The sequence below is a fragment of the Panthera onca genome, chromosome B1 (assembly GCF_046562875.1).
Source record: "Panthera onca isolate mPanOnc1 chromosome B1, mPanOnc1 haplotype 2, whole genome shotgun sequence".
NCBI classification, from domain to species: domain Eukaryota; kingdom Metazoa; phylum Chordata; class Mammalia; order Carnivora; family Felidae; genus Panthera; species Panthera onca.
Window position 1 is genome coordinate 150,515,296 of NC_138342.1, and position 6,000 is coordinate 150,521,295.

Sequence of the window (6,000 nt, forward strand, 5' to 3'; positions counted from 1 at the left end):
TCCGTGGGTTCAAGCCCCGCGTCGGGCTCTGTGCTGACAGCTCAGAGCCTGGAGCCTGTTTCAGATTCTGTGTCTCCCTCTCTCTCTGCCCCTCCCCTGCTCATGCTCTGTCTCTCTCTGCCTCAAAAATAAATAAATGTTTAAAAAAAAATTAAAAAAAAAGAAGACAACCCTTGGAATAAGAAAAATATATCTGCAAATCATGTATCTGATAAGGGGTTAATATCCAAAATATACAAAGAACTCCTACAACTCAATAGCAAAAATAATAACAATAACAATAATAATAATCCAATTCAAAAAGGGCAAAGGACCTGAATAGATATTTTTCAAAGAAAATATATGAATGGCCAACAGGTACATGAAAAGATGTTCAACATCACCTGTCATTAAGAAAATGTAAATTAAAACCACAATGAGATATCACCACCTGCCCCTTAGAATGGTCATCATAAAAAAGACAAGAGAAAACAAATGCTGGTGTAATTGTGGAGAAAAAGAAACTCCTTTGCATTGTTGGTGGGATTGTAAATTGTCATGGCCATGATGGAAAAACCGTATGGGGATACTCAAAAAACTAAGAATAGAACTACCATATGATCCAGCAACTCCACTTCTGGGAATGTATCTAAAGGAAACTAAAACACTAACTTGAAAAGATACCTGCACCCCCCCCCCCGCCACAATGTTCATAGCAGCATTGTTGACAATAGCCACGACATGGTAATAACCTAAGTGTCTATCAATAGATGAATGGATAAATGTGGCATATATATACAATGGCATAAAAAATGAGAAAAATCCAGCCATCTGCAATAACATGGATGGATCTTAAGGGCATTATAAAATAAGTCAGGAAAGGACAACTACTATAATAGTTGTCCTATAATATAATAGGACAATAAGTCAGGACAACTACTATATGATCTCACTTATATGTGGAATCTAAACACAAATCAAAATAAAAGAGAACAAAGCAAAAAACACCAAACTCCTAGAAAAAGACATCATATTTGTGGTTACCAGAGGTAGAGGGTGGAGGGGGGTAAGTGGAGGAATGTAGTCAAAATATACAAACTCCCAGTGATAAGAGATAAGTTCTAGGGTTGTAATGTACAACATGATGACTAGAGTTAATATTGCTGTATGATATCTAGGAAAATTGTTAATGCAGTTGATCCTAAGGGTCCTCATCACAAGGAGGATTTATTTTCTTTTTATTGTATCTATATGAAATGATGGATGTTAACAAAACCGAATGTGTTAATCATTTCACAGCATGTGTAAATCAAATCATCATGCTACACACCTTAAACTTACACGGTGATGTTTACCAAATTGTTTCTCAATTAAATGCATTGTTACTAGTATTGTTTTGAACAAACTGTTATCTGTGATATCAATTAGGGATAAGAAAATTTTAAGTTTTGGGACACCTGGGTGGCTCAGTCAGTTAAGCGTCTGACTTCGGCTCAGGTCATGATCTTACATTTCGTGAGTTTGAGCCCTGCATCGGTCTCTGTGCTGACAGCTCAGAGCCTGGAGCCTGCTTCAGATTCTGTGTCTCCTTCTCTCTCTGCCCCTCTCCTGCTCATGCTTTGTCTCTCTCTGTCTCTCAAAAATGAATAAATGTTAAAAAAAAAAAAAAAGAAAATATAAAGTTTTTAACTTTATCTTTATTATTTCTTCTTCAGTGCTCTTCCCTTCTTTATGTAGATCTGAGTTTCTGACCTATATTGTTTCCCTCTTCTGTAAAGCACTTCTTTTACCATTTTTTGCAAGGCAATGCTACTGGCAACAAATTCTCTTAATTTTTGTTTATGTGAGAAAGGCTTTAGTTTGCCTTCCCTTTTGAAGAATAATTTTTCAGGGTACAAAAAACTAGTTGGTGTTTTTGTTTTGTTTTGTTTTGTTTTGTTTTCTCTCAACACTAAATATTTCACTCCACTCCCTTCTCACTTGGATGGTTTTTGAGCCGTCGGACGTAATTCACATCTTTGTTCCTCTTTAGTCAGGGTGTTTCTTCCCTTTGCCTTCTTTCAGGATTTTATTTTTAGCTTTGATTTTCTGTAGTTTAAAAATATCTGCCTGGTATAGGTTTGTTTTTTTTGTTTTTTTTGGTTTTTTTTTGATATTTATCCTGTTTGGTGTTCTCTGAACTCTCTGGATCTACGGCTTGGTGTCTGACATTAACTTAGGGAAATTCTCCATCATTATTGATTCAAATATTTATTTGTTCCTTTCTCATTTTCTTCCCCTTGTGGAATTCCCATTACACGTATATCACACCTTTTGTAGTTGTCCCTCGGTCTTTGATATTCTGTTCTTTTCCTTCAGTCTCTGTCTCATTGCTTTTCAGTTTGGGAGGTTCCTATGGACATATCCTCAAGCTCAGGGATTTTTTCTTCAGTCCTTTCCAGTCTACTAATTAGCCCGTTAAAGGCATTCTTCATTTCTGTTATAGTGTGTTTTTTGGTTGTTGTTGTCATTGTTGTTGTTATCTCTAGCATTTTTCTTTGGTTCTTTTTAGGATTTCCATCTCTCTGCTTACAATCGCTATTTGTTCTTGTATGCTGTCTACTCTATCCATTAGAGCTCTTAGCATATGAATCATAGTTTTTTAAATCCCTGGTATGATAAATTCAACAGTCCTGCCATGTCTGGTTCTGACACTCGTTCTATCTTTTCAAATTGTGGGGGGGTGGAGGGGCCTTTTGGTATACCGTGTAATTTTTTCTCAAGAGCCACATGTGAGGTACTTGGGTAAAAGGAGTTGCTGTAAGTAGGTCTTTAGTAATGTGGTGGTGAGATGTGGGGAAAGAGAAAGTGTTCTATAGTCATGAGATTAGGTCTCAGACTTTTAATAAGCCTATACCCCTGGACTATGAAGTTCAGAAGTATTTCTTAGTTTTTTTCCTCCATCCTTCAGTGGTAAAGGATGGCTAGAGTGGGTTGGAGTTGGATATTCCCTTCTTCCACATGGAAAGCTAGAGCGACTGGAATTTGGTTTTTCCCTCCCTCTAAGACAGTTAGGCTCCAATAATACCTGGTTCACGTGGCAATTTCCACACATGAGCCTCTGCTCCTGTGAGCTATGACTTTCTATATTCACCTGTCTGTCTCTCCTATCTTGAGGGCCCTGTGTTCTCATTTCTCCTTTGGATCCTAGAAGAGTTGTTGATTTTTCTGTCTGTTCAGCATTTTACTTGTTATTAGGATAGAGTGGCAACTTCCAAGCTCTTTACATGTGGAACCAGAAACAGGAAGCCCTTAGTTGTTTTTTTTTTATGTGAATGATAGGGTAAACATTGAAGTCATTTATAGAAACAATATTTGCTATTACTGAGGTATTGTTGACGTATATATAGGCATAGCTGGGACATAAACCTATACACAATCCATATGAAGCTGTTCTATGAAAGGCCTACATTCCTTAATTCTTTCATTTACTCCACAAATATTTACTGAGTGCAAAATAGGCTCTGTACTGTTTTGAAAAAACAGTGGGGAACAAGTAAGACAAATCTTTATTCTCGTGGCAGAAAGTCAGGAGTTCAAGGTACCTATCAGAAGTGAAAGGCTCTATGAATGCTAATTGGCTAAAGTTGAGGCTCCTGGGTGTGATATTTAAGAATAGCAAGACAGGCAAAGTGGACACCATCCAGGCTGGAGCATTAATGGAAGGTCATCTAGTACAATGTAGTTCTGGATCATGGACTTAAATTACTCAAAAAGAACAGCCACGTCTACAAGTATGATGGCATATGAGAATCAGGATTTAGGGAACTCTGATTTCTTTGAAACTCACTGTTGCCTCGAACTAATGGAGAAGGTCCTATTTATGAAGGGCAGAAGCTGAGGGACGGTGAAGTTTGGTGGACTGCTGCCTTCCTTTGACATTGGTGGCCATCTGCTTTTTGAAATACTCCTCAGCAACATGTCTCAGTGCACCACAGGCAAGAATGAGGTGACACCAGAATTCCACCAGAATGTTGATGTCAAAATCTCTCTCACGGAGGTGCACTTCTGTGGGTCTCCCACCCTAGAGGATGACATGGACCTGATTGAGGCCTTTGCCCAATACATGCTAAGATGTACATAATCCTGGAGGCATTGAAGATACATCTTCCAGAAGCTGCAATGTGTGACTTCTCTTGATCGTGAGAACATTTGGATCTACCCCAACCTTCTGCACTTGCACAGCAAGTTCTTTGACTATAAGATCCCCTACACCATGATACTTAATCTCTTTTCGCTACTCTACAACGACCAGCACCAGAGGCTTTTTGTGATTAGCCTGAATCTGCCCATCAGGCAGGATCAAACCTAATGCCACTTCCTGACCCTTCTTTTCCCCAAGAACAAGGACATTTTCTTGACTCCTATTACGAATAAGGAAGAGATGAAGAAGCCCTTTGACAGGCAGATCACCAAGAACATGTCAAGATGCCTCCAAGAGATGTTACTCGCGTCATGAAAACACTGGTCAACCACAAGTTTCCAGGCAACTTCCAAGGGCTCTCGGGGGCTCAGTGCATGTGCATCATCTGCTCCTGTAAGGCAGGCTCAAGACTATTGCATCTGCCGGAGCAAGGTTTATCTACGTTCATAAGCCACCCGTGTACATCTGCTTTGACAAGATCTCCTTCGTCAACTTTGCCTGTGGCTTCACCCCCACTTGCTCCTTTGACTTTGATATTGAGACCAAGCAGGGCACCTTCAGAAGCATCAAGAGGCAGGTGCATGGGAACCTGATTTTGTTAATGCAAAAGGTTCAACATCAAAAATGAAATATTGGAAGAGAGGGTAAACCAAAACTACAGTGAATAGGGCTCTAACTGCGATGAAGAGGATCACCACGCCCACTTGGACTTGATAAAAGGATACCTACTTAGAGAATGCCATCAACAGTAGAGATGACTCAAGAGAAGGAACGAATAAGTCATTCAGCTCAGGAGAGGAAGAAGAAATGGCAGAGAGATTTGACAGCAAGACCTCTGCCAGTTCCTCCAATAATGAGGATGACTGTGCCTGGAGTGAGAAGAAGAGGAAACACCTCAAAAAGACCAAGAATCATAAAGGTTGCAAGAAGCCTTTGGAGAAGGTAAAAGACCTCAGTGCCCCCCAAAAGGCATATTTATGCATAGATGCTGTGGTTCGATCCTGAGTGAGAAAAGATCAAGTCAGACAGTCTTAACATTAGTATTATGAAACTTTCCAAGAAGGCAAACGAGACCTGGAGGGGAATGTCCGAAGAGAAGAAAGACAAGTGGGATTGCAAGGCTGAGGATACCAGAGGGAATATGACAAAACCATGAAAGAACATAAAGGGGTTCATGGTGAGTCTTCTAAGAGAGACAAGTCAAAGAAAAAGAAAAGAAAACTAAATGTGGGAAAGAAATCAATACCTTCTAGGAGCTCATTATCCAAGTTATTCTCAAGGCAGCTAAGTGAGGCCTTCAAGAAAATAGTCTGTGTCCTGTGAAGATAACTTTTCAGGAAAGAACAAAAGCAAAAAAAAGAAGACAAGCAGGAAAGGACTCTGAAGAAGAGGAACTAGCCAGTACTTCCCCAGCTCAGAGGATTGCATGACAGGATCTGATAAGCAGAGAGGAGGGAAATGTTCTTTCCTTGTACTTGTCCTGTCACACCTTAGTCTCTCCATCCATGTTTCAGTACCAGTTTCTCCTTGTGTGAAATGTCATCCTCAGGTTATGTGCCATCCAAACAAGTTCTCCTGATGATATACCCTTCCTTGGGGAAGCAGGAGAGGTGTCTTATCTGCTACTTCTCAGGGATGACTCTATAACTTGGGAGAGCTTGGGTCAGAGGCAGGGTAATGCAGGATCAAAATCCTCCTAATTTCCAACCTTTAGGATATATGCTTCTTGTTCAGGTCAAGTTGCTATAGCAGGGGTCATGTGAGGTCGGGCCTGTCGCTTCTAACTGGGGCCTATTTCTACTTTTATTTTGTATTTCTGGTCTGTGAAAATCAACATT

General features: G+C 39.9%; 1 pseudogene; it reads left to right on the forward strand.

The window, feature by feature from the left end:
• LOC132692952 (FACT complex subunit SSRP1-like) overlaps nucleotides 1-5,741 on the forward strand; it is a 34,532-nt pseudogene extending 28,791 nt beyond the window's left edge.
• Nucleotides 5,742-6,000: the final 259 nt, after the last annotated feature.